The sequence below is a fragment of the Callithrix jacchus genome, chromosome 2 (genome assembly GCF_049354715.1).
Source record: "Callithrix jacchus isolate 240 chromosome 2, calJac240_pri, whole genome shotgun sequence".
In the NCBI taxonomy this organism is placed as follows: domain Eukaryota; kingdom Metazoa; phylum Chordata; class Mammalia; order Primates; family Cebidae; genus Callithrix; species Callithrix jacchus.
Window position 1 is genome coordinate 76,633,101 of NC_133503.1, and position 11,295 is coordinate 76,644,395.

The window sequence follows — 11,295 nt, forward strand, 5'->3', positions numbered from 1 at the left end:
ACTACTACACACTTATGCACACCACACTTGGGTGCACACCCTCACACCTGCACATGCCTGCTCATGCTCTCGTGTGCCCTCACATGCTCCTGCATGCCCGTGCTTGTTTGTGCAGGCTGCCACACACGCACACACTCCTGTGCACCTGCACATGCCCTTGCACACTCCCACACTTGCACACACACTTGTACATGACCATGCACATTCCCACACTCTACATTACTGGGACAAGGCACAGCCAGCATTCACTGGACAGGCCCTGGAAGGGGCATGTTGATGCGGGATTGGCTGGACCATCATGCCAACTGCACCTCTTCCTCTGACTCTGTGGTGGTGGTTCCTCAAGGAAAGCCAGGAGATGCCCTGATCTCAGGGCCCTGAATCAGCAAGAGTGCACTGGGAGGGACAGTGAATGGAGAGGGCTGGGTAGGGTGTGTTGGGAAGGTTGTGCTGGGAGGGGTTGCTGGAAGGGGTGAGTTGGGAGGTGGTGTGCTGGGTGGGGTTCATTAGGAGGGGTCTAGGAGAAGATGCGCTAGGAGAGGTACACTGGAAGAGCTAGGAGAGGATGTGCTGGGAGGAATGTGCTGGGAGGGGAGCATTGGGAGGGGTGTGCTGGGAGGGGTAGGGCCTATGCTTCAACACAGTCAGGCCGCAGGCCCCCGAGCTTGGACAGAGCTTCAACAGCTACTGCTTTTCTGTCTCAGACCAGAGAAATGCTCCTGAAGTGGTCCTGGGCATGGTTCTGGTCGGGTGGGTAGGAGGCTGCAGGCCTGGCTTTTTGTGCCTGTGCTGTCTCTGATTCCACAAAAGGCAGATGGCTGCACAGACCGCTGCTCCCTCCTGCTGTCTTTCCTGTCCTCTCGCCTTCCTTCCCGGGGTCTCTGTGGACTCAGGGACATGCTTGGCGATCAAGGACTCATTCATTGCCAGGGATCTAAGAGCTGGGTGCTGTGTTGCCTCATTTTGCAGAAGAGGAAATGGAAGTCTCTGGATACACAGCTGCCCCAAGAAAAGGGCCAACTACCAGCGTAGGCACCGGACTCCAGAACAGTGCCACCAGCCACTGCCATGCTTGCTCTCTGGAGTTGACTCAAGGACTGGTGGGAGGGTGCCCGTGCCCTTTTCTGGGAGGCACAGGATTTCCCATGGACTCCACAAAGCAGGCCTGGGCAGTCACAGGTCCTGGTCCCTGCTTCCTTTGGAGTGAGACTTGCCAGCACCCATAATGGCAGTGGCGGCTTGTCCAAAGCAGCAGCTGCCATGGCCCCGGCTGCAGCAAGGTGAGGGTGAAGGCTGTGGGTCCTCTGGTGCAGGCGCTGAGGCAGAGTCCTGGGGCCTTCCGCCCTGGGAGCCATTACTGTGTGGCCTGGCTGGGCTCACCCAACCGCTGGAAGGGGAACTGCAAGGTCTTTCACAGAGGGGCCCCAGTGAGGAGCTGGGCCCAAGACAGTTCCTTGACTGTCCTAGCAGCGTGGGGTCCACACCCCAAATGCAAAGGCGGAGCGGTGACAGAGCTTCAGTGGCCTGGGGTGGGAAGTGGGAGTGGCCCCCACTTCCTGGACTGGCCAGCGACGTGGCAGCTGCAGGCTTCCTGCTGTGCATCAGTTTTCTGTGCCCACGGTGAAGGCTCAGTGAGGGGCCACCCAAGGCTGCATCCCCAGGATCCATTCCACGTCAGAGTGTGGCGGCTGGCAGGGTCTGGTCCACAGTTGGTTCCCAGAGGCGCTACCGGCAGGGTCGCCAGCCAGGCTTGGGAAAGCGCCTGCCACAGCAGGGAACTTTTGGTGATATTGGCCCCTTCCTGGACACTGCCCTGGACCAGCAAGGGCTTGGAGAACTGCCCCAGGCTGCAAGGTGGCAGAGAGGGCAGCAGGGGCGGCTGTGGGAGCAACGATGGCAGCAGTGGGCCCCATGTTTTCAAGCAGCTGACTATACCACTTCTGCCCTCGCACTGCCTGGCAGGTTCCACTCCAGGCCCTGAGCTGCTACTGTAGCCTCGGCCTTGCTCCCTGCCTTGCCCCAGGGGCTCCCAAGCACCAGCCAAGGAGCAGTCGGGATTCTGAGGACCGGGTCTGGGAGGGGTGGGTTTGTGCAGGATTGGCCAGGTCCACCATGCCACCTGCACCTCGCTCACTGCCACTGCGGGAAGATGCAGAGAAGGTGCATGGGCCAGCACTGTGCACTCTGCAGTGCCAGAGACAGGTGGGAACTGCTTCCCTCCCAGTTGGCATGGCTGGAGTTCCCCAGGCATAGCTGGAGCCACCCAGGTCCGAGCGGCTTCCCAGACTTCCTGGTTGGTGCTGACTCAGATCTTGGGGAGGGGCTGAGGTCGAGTCCAGGCCCTGTTGGAGCCCCAGGCTAGGGGCAACATTGACATGCTGGCCCCTGCCACCTTGGCTTCTCCAGACTTTGGGTGACAAGTGTGGGAGGCAGGCTGAGATGGGGGTTGGGGGACCTCGACACTGGCCTGAGGGTGCCCCTTGGTGCCAGCGGCCTGGGTGCCATGGGCAGCAGTGGTGAGGCAGATATGGACAGGAAGTGTGGGGGTCCCTGATAAGGCCACACCTGCAAGATGGAGGGCCTGAAGACTGGGGGCCAGGTAGGGACTGGAGTGAGGACTTGTGATGTGGCTTCCTGAAGGCCCATACCCTATGGACCAATCAGCAAGCACTTCCTCACCTCTCAGGTCCATAAAAGCTCAAAGCTTAGAGCAGGGCAGAGAACTGAGATGACTGGATGACTGGCTGCAGAGAGGAGCTACCTTCTTACAGAGAGGAGCCACCCTCTCTAGGGCCACCTCTCTGCTGAGAGCTGATAACCGGAGGAGAGGACCTGCCTACAGAGAGCAGCTGCCTCTGGGGGCCTCCTCTGAGCTGTCCTGACACTCAGTAAAGTTTATCTTCATTTTGTTCACCCTCCACTTCTCTGTGTATCTCATTCTTCATGGACACAGGACAAGAACTTGGGCAGAGGTGCCACCAGCTGCAGAGGTTTCTGGCCAAAAAACGGTACCCTAAAGATGCTATAACACCCACAAAGACAGAGAGGCCACCCTTCCCCAGGTTGGTAGACCTCAGGCTGCCCAAGTTGCATCTGACTGGGGCCTTCTTGGGTTCTGGGTGCTTCTGGAGATCAGGAAATCATAGAAGAATCCTCAGAGGAAGGGAGGTGTCAAAGATTACAGCAACATACAGATGAACATGTGCTTCTTGCTGTGCCAGGTGGGGCCAGCAGCAAGAATCTTAATGCCAAAGGCAATGTCTCTGCCTTTCCTAGAGTGCAAACCTGGCCTTTCCAACATAGGTGCATGCTACATCCAGCCACATCTGGGAGTTGGGCCTGCTCTCATGTGAAGTCTTTTAGCCCTGACACCATCGGGGCCATCTGAGTCTCTTGTGGCAGGGCCTGAGGCCTTGTGTGGTCTCTGTGGCAAAATAAGCCAATACAGATGAGAAGTGGGTAGACAGATGTATGAATGAATGCAGAGTGCCTGACCAGAGCAATGCAGAGGCTACATTGCTCACTTCTATTCATACACAATCAGTGAATGCAGGAGAGAGCCAGAGAGAGAAGGAGATGGTCCAGCCATCGTGTCTCCATGTGGAGGCAACTGTGTCCTCAGGGACGCATCTCTCTCCAAATTTAAACTTTGGCTCCCTGCCTAATTGTCAGTTGAAAGCCTGGTTCTGAGGCTGTTTGGTGCTGAGCCTCGGGAATTCTAGAACGTTCAAAGCACACTGCCCTCCTGCCCACTCTCCCCCAAGCCCCCTGCCAGCTCCCTCAGCTCATAAATCACCCCCATCAGAAATGTTGAGTTGTGAAGAGAAGTGATAGAAAAATTCTCTTAACCTTGACAGTTTTTTTGCACATCATTTGAGGTTTTCTGAACTTGTAATTCATGGGCTCTCTGCTGGCCTTGTCCTCTCCCTTTAGTGGGCATGGCGGCCACCAGCCCCATACAGGATGTTTGCAGACAGGAACACTGTCCTGCTGCTGCCATGCAGCTCCCAAGAAGCTCACCATGTGGTATCCACCTCTTATAGCCAGGAGCTAGGATGAGCCATGGTAAGAGCCACACTAACCCCTTTCTTTGAGGATCCATGAGGTGATTCAGAGCAAGAAGGCCCAGCCGTGAAGCCATGTCCATGGGCACATGCACACACATATTGGTTATAATTTATAGCATCTATGAAAAGCCAAAACAGACAGTCCATTCTTGTGATGGAAGGAGGTGAGGGAGAGGCATTCTGGAAACACCTTGGCCTGGTGCAGACACAAAGCCTGGATGAGCTCATAAATCCCCCATTCTGATGGTCATGATGTGACCCAGTGGTAACTAGAAATATGCTTGATGGTATGGGACCACTGCCAGGCACACATCAGGCATGGTGCCCACCTGCTTAGGCTGAGAGGGAGGTGGGAAAAGGAGAAAAAGGATGAGAGGATTGGGGTAAAGTGGGGGAGGGAGGGGAGAGAGAGACTGCTGATAGGAAAAACAGGCAACTCTTGGAAGCCATTTCTCTAGCTTCTCTCCTAAGCTTCATGGAGAGAGAGAGCAAGGGTAGGTTTTCTGTGGCTTGTCCCTGCAAGAAGCTGAAGGGAGCACTGTTAGCACCTGGCTATGGTTATCTTGGACATTCCTCAGGCAGTGGTGTGTGTGCTGAGGGGGAGTTGAGGGCCAGAGTCCCAGGGTCTCACAAGCCCCAAAACATGGCCCAGGATCCGGGTGCTACAAGAGAAAGCTGCAGCCCGATAGGACTCTGATGGCAGAGGAAAGACTGGGACACCTGAAGTTTATGCCTGGGGACCCTCTACCTCCAAAAACTCAGACATCCAGATGTTGTACAAACATCTCAAGGCTCAGATTATATGGGGCTTGTCCCTGGAAGATGCTGAAGGGGGCATTATGAGTATTCCCCTCAAACACTCAGACACCCAAATGCCTTAGTGCTAACAGAGTGCACAGACCATCCCTCCAAAAACCCCAGACCCCAGATGCCATGGAGCTCCAAGGGAGTGCATGGCCCTTAGCACTGAGACAAGAGCCTAGATTACAGAACACTGCCCTCCCTGCTGTTGGATTTGCTCTTAGTTCTCTCTGTCCTTTTCCTTTTCTCCTCTCCTTCCTAACTATTCTTATTTTCTTTCTTCTTTGGGCTGCAGCTCAACATGGACCAGGAGCAACCCTCTGAGAAGCATCCATGAACATTGTAGAAAACTGTGGTTGAGATGGCGAAGCAGAGACAAATTTTGGTTCTGACCATAGACAACTCCTGAGGCCCCTCAAGGTTCCCTGCAGTGGCACTTACACACTCTGATCTCATATCGGCAATAGACAGGGGCCACAAAAGCTGGGAACATGAGGCTGTTCCATACTCTGCCACAGGAGCCAGTTGCTGCCTCTTTCTGCGACCTACACACAGCATGCCCCAGGTGTGTCTTCAAACTCTGCCCCCTCACCCCACTTCCTGCAGCCTGAGGTGTTGAGGGCTGGGCTTCCTCCCTGGCATGTGGCTCCCCCCTCATGGCATGTCTGTGGTTTACCTTGGCATATGTGGGCTGCAACTTTGACTATCAGAAATAAATGGGTACATTGGTGACTTAACCTTACACTCCACGTCTACAGTGAAATGAGGGCATGAAATACAGGCTCATGCAAACACAGAAACCCCTTGGGGTGATTGACAGTAAGTGGGAAGAACAGGGTCTGTAGAAACCTTAGCACCAACAGCCCATGGGGTGGACAAAGTGGGCAGTGCTCCATCCTGGGAGGAGTATAGGCAGGTCTTGGTGGCCATCCCTCTCTCCATGTGCTTCAGAGGCTGGACTCTGAGTCACACATGCCTTCCAGCCTTGGACTAGCATAATTCTCATCTTGACAATGTGGGGGTTGTCTGGGGTCCTGCCTTATTTTCCCCTTTGGAACTAGAAAGCCTCTTTTCTGCTTTCCAGTAGCTCCAAGGCCCATGGATACATGCAGACATGATGAGCTCTGAGGAACTCAGAGACCTTGGCACCTTTTGAAGACATCTTGAAGGACCCCTGTGCCAGCCTTGCCTATACTCTAAGGTGCTCAGTTGTGTGCCTGTGGCAGCCATTTCAGGCCACTGGTGGGGGTGCCTGCTGGTTCCTCACCTGGCTGCAGCTGCTCACCCACTCTTTAGAATCTGCCTACCATAGGAAGGGTAGAAGTGGGACCCTTTCTTGAGTCTTCTGGATGAGCAAGAAGCACAGGCACCTCTGGTCCTTTGGGAAGACTTCAGTGGGTATTTTAGGACCTGTGAAGAGAAAAACCAGCCTTCACAGTGAGTAGGAGAGGGGCATCAAGCAAATAAGCTCCAGCTTGTGCCCCTCCCTTAAAGAATGACTCTGTTTCCTTTGCAGGGCTCAACCTTCCTTGTCCAGAAGGTCTCAGATGTGCATGAGTCCCACAGGAGAAACCCCAAAGTCATATAGAAGACCCTGGACTGAGCCTCGGGGCCCCTCCTCAGAGACCCAGTTCAGCTACCAGGTGGCTGCTGAGTGAGACCTGTTGGAGGAGTGCCTGGGCCTTTCTCTGGGGCATGTGGGTCCAGGGAACCTCATCTCTGCCACACATGTTGGAAGCAGCTTATGGCATAACATGTTTTATCCCCAAAAAGTTGTTCATAAACTAGATTTCTGTAATGGGGATCCCAGTTCACAGATGTGTCATTTTTAAAGGTATCCTGCATTAGGGTCAAGTGGAATGCTCTTACAAAGGGGGTGATCATGTGAGCCATTGCCTCGTTCTGCTGGCTTTGGTTTGGGGACTCCAGAGCTGGCAGAGAAGGGTCTTGTGTTGATGAGGATATGCAGGTCTCATGGGAGCAAGTCAAGGCAGCAGCAACATTGAGAAGCTGGCCCTATACCTGGGCAGTAAGTGGCTGGGTCCCCAAGATTCAGCCCTGCCACTCCTGGTCTGAAGAAGAGGTATGGGGCCAGGTGTGATAATGAGAGCACAGCTGTAAGAGGAGATTGTCCTTTGTGGCTCATAGGAGGAGACCCAGGACATAGATCAGTGACAAGAAGATAATCTGGGAAGATCTGGGCCCTGGAGTCACAGAGGGCCTCTGCCTGTCCCTGATGGTCAATGACAACCATGGTCACTGTCCTATCTTCTGGCATTCACCCTCTCAGCTGTTGTCCCTCCCAGAGTCTCTGAGTGTCCATGTCACACTCTTTCCTGGGGTCTCCTTCCTAGCACCAGATCCAGGGGCAGGTTTCACACACTCTATGCCCAGAGTGGGGCTTGTGTGGCTAACTGGAGAAGAAGCAATTTGCAAGAAGAGCCCTCCTTGCAAAGAGGGAGGAATTCAACATGTGGGAAGGGTGGTCCTATTCTGTTCACTGGGACAGAAGAATTTGGGAGCAAGAAGCTCCAACATGAGACAACAGGTGCGCTGCTTCTTTTGCTGCTCTCAGACACCCTCCATCCTGGTGAAGCCCACACATTATTTGCCAGACTTCCATATGTGGCTGGAGTAATCCTCCCCTTCAGTCACAAACCTACAGGTCCTGCCAGCCCCTGCTGAGTATAGCATCACCAGGGGAGGCTGAGCAGAGCTTTTCCTTTCTCCTGGTCCTCAGCTTCCCAGTCTCTTCTATTCCTGAGCCTTAACCCTGAACTACATTCTCCCTCCTCCAAGTTTTTTCCCAGAGCTAGTGCCCCCTCATCACTGCACAGTCAGTGAATGAGTACGTAAATACATGAATAAACAAATTTCCTTCGTTCACACGTAAGTAGTGCCATGGAAGTCTAGGAATCAAGATACAGGCAGGGTGGAATGTGGAGAAAGTATTCTAGATGGCTTTGTATTAGATACTTGAGTGTGGAAAGTGTCACCCTCAGACACCCCATACAGAGATGACTGTGGTTCTCTGGCATCATACCTCTGTGCCACTTCCTCTGCAGGACACACTCTCCCTGAAGTCCACAGAAACACCCTTGAAGGACACTGGTTCTTGGACACATGGTGGGTATTCTTGTTCAGCCTGCACCATCTCTGGCAATGCCCACAGGCGATGGTCAAGGACTACATTTCTTTCCACTGGGAAAAGGTAGCTCTGTATATTAAATCTTCAAGATCTGCTTGAGGCCCAGTCAAGTATTCTCCAGGCTGACTTGACATATGACTTATCCACACAGATGCATACACACTCTTAATACATGACAACCCTTACCATGAGGACATGACATAGGTGTGGTGTAAATATCCTGACCATTCTACCACGAGATGGTAAATGTGACTACTCACCGATGATTCTAAAATACTTGAAAATTTATTAATAACCTCTAATCCCAGGTATTTTAATTAAATATGTGAACTAACTACATGCAAGCAATCATGTCATGCATCTTATTAACTGTGACTATAGATAAATGATTCCCCAATCTGAAACTCACAATTCTCATCTGTGAAATTATTTAAGAATGCTTTTAGTGCTATTAAATGTTTTAAATGCCTTTTTTTTTTTTTTTTTTTTTTTGAGAAAGAGTCTCACTCTGTTGCCCAGGCTGAAGTGCAGTGGCATGATCTTGGCTCAGTGCAACCTCCACCTCCTGGGCTCAAGCAGTTCTCCTGCTGCAGCTTCCCAAGTAGCTAGGCTTACACATGTCCACTACCATGCTGAGCTAATATTTTGTATTTTAAGTAGAGATAGGGTTTCATCATTTTGTCCGCACTTGCCTTGAACTTCTGACCTCATGATCCACCCTCCTCAGCCTCTTGGATTACAAGCATGAGCCACTGTGCCTGGCCTGAAGGTGCTTCTTATATAACAAAATACAATAAATAAATGCTGCAGGTATATTATTTATTAAAATATTATTGACCTTTTGTACAATGTTTGTCATTCTGCATGACTTATCAGACTTTGTACAGAACCTGGGTTATCACCTGCTATCTCTCTCATCTGACCACAGATCAGGTGTCATTACCAAATGTGAGGACAGATAGGTTTAGCTTCACATGCCCATAGTTTCTGGGACAGCTGTGCCGAAGGATGGTCCTAGTCTGATCCTTCCTGTAGAATGAAGTCTCCATTTCTCTCCTGTTTATTTTGGATCTTCATAGCTTTCATTATGATTATCTCTCTTATAGCTTCCTCTTGTCTCTTGTCCTCCTAAATGCACCACAGATGAATGTGTGCTATTCAGGGCAGAAAAGGCAGTTCCTAGTCTCCTGCCAGCCACCAGGCCACAGAGCAGGATGCTCAGGTCTCACTCTGTAGATTATTGGGTGACTCCTGCTGGAACACTCATGAGCACCAAAATTCTCAATGTCCTGCTTTATCTGCTGTCTTGGCTGGGGCATGCCTTGGATCCATGAAAACATAAAGTGAAGAAAGTATTCTTCAATTCCTTGTCACTCTTTTTCACTCATCACTAGTTATTAAAAATAATACCCAGCCAACACATGGACGCAGGGAGGGGATCATCACACAGTGGGGTCTGTTGAGGGGACCAAAGTCGGGGATGGATAACATGGGGAGAAATGCCATAGTCTGCACATGTACTCCAGAACCTAAAGTACAATAAAAAATACCCAGCCAAGAAAACAGAGACCCAGAGAGGCTACAGAAAGACATGGTGTACTAAAACATCTATCTTACGGACTCAGCTTCTCACAGCATGTTTTGAAACTTCCAGTTAGTTTGTATCCCAAACAGGCACAAGAGGAACCACCTCAGTCAGAGACTCCAGGAACACACATAACAAATATAAGTGCAGATTTGTTGGAGAAAGTGATAGGAGGTAGATGGTTTCCACAGGCAGAGCTGCATTAATCCACAGCAGGCACATGTTGTCTGGAAGCTCAGTGCTGAGACCCAGTCTTGGCAAAGCACTGAAGTGCCAGTCCCTGGTGGAAAACTGCAGCCCCAACAGGATAGTCTCATGTTCTTGTTTGTGTCACTTCTGGCCTTCTCCAGTGGCACTGGGCCATGAGTAAACTTGAGCAGCAGGCAGAGCGTATCAGTGTGGTTCTGGGACATGTTCCAGGTTTTTTCCAGTCCCAATTTCCATGATCTTTGGGCATTGGCTGCTAAGCCTTGATGACCAAGGATCTGCCCCCCACCATTCCGCAGCAGCATGATGCAGAAAGTGACTCTATCCACTGGGGAAAATGAGAGGAACATGAGCTGAAAGCTTTGCCTGGAAACCCAGTGCCAGGCTGGCCATAGTGAAATCCAACACAAGACAAATCCCAGTGGCCTTGACTCCAGGATGGTGCCTGTGAACAGAGCTACTAGACCTTCCACTGTGCCAGATAGAGACTCCCAGCCTTGGTGAGACATCTTATGTTTCAGCCCACATCACCACTGATCCTCTGCAGCAGCCTTGAGATACAAATAAACCTCAGTGGCAGGCAGGCTATAGCAATGTGGGCTTTAGGTTATCACCCTGAGCTGTACTGGTCTCTGGCTGTGGGCTTTGGGTGTAACCCAGCATTACAGCACCTGTGGTAACCACGGGACTGCTGTTCTCATCCTCTCCTTGCCCCAGGCAGCACAGCACAGACAGAGGCAGTGTCTGATTAAAAGAAGGTGAGTGAAGCAGGCCCATGTTGCCTTGAAGCCAGCACTGGACCCTGCACTGTGCAGAGCAGTGAAGTGCCTGATCCCAACCAGGGGACCATAGACAGAACTTCTGGGCCTGTCCCAGTCCCATGGAAAAACCTGCAAAGCCAGTGGATTGGAGAAGCCACTTCAAGCCCTCCTCTACATGCCAGAACAACACAGCAACTTTGAACATATGGCAAACCTAGGCTTAGAGCACTCTCTAATGCTGAAAAAGAAGCAGTGACCACAGGATAACACAATAACCAACCTGCTTAGAATCTCTGAAAGAATAAGCACAAACAAAGCCAGATTGCTGAAGCTGTAATAAATACCTAATCTTTTTTTGTGTACACCCAGTGAATTCATCTCTTTATTGCATATTGCTTTTTTTAAAAAAGTACAGTTTCATAACACATTTTTTTTTCTCAGTACTACCTAACAACGGTCTTGCACCTAAAGACTAAGTGGTTCCAACTAATAAGATACAAGACATATAATTAAGTTTACAAATTATGCATTTTCTTTTTGGCATTAATTTTTAAAAAATCTTTAAAATACACACCCAAGAGAGAAAAGTGGTTACTTACACCAGCATCAATCTAAAACATTTTTGGTTTTTTTTCAATAATGGCACATGGAATTACCTGCACAGTTTTCTGGGAAAGAAACCAAAAATGGAAATGGCAAAGGAGGCCCACCAGGATGGCCATATCA

The 11,295-nt window shown here is 51.0% G+C and overlaps 1 protein-coding gene across 1 annotated transcript in view; it reads left to right on the forward strand.

Annotated features, from left to right (window-relative positions):
- Positions 1-8,860, forward strand: part of LOC108590573 (uncharacterized) — a 68,638-nt gene extending 59,778 nt beyond the window's left edge. The window contains exons 8-9 of the mRNA XM_078365981.1: positions 5,164-5,433; positions 6,385-8,860. The gene's annotated coding sequence lies outside the window, so the exon portion shown is untranslated. The remainder of the gene's footprint in view (positions 1-5,163; positions 5,434-6,384) is intronic.
- Positions 8,861-11,295: the final 2,435 nt, after the last annotated feature.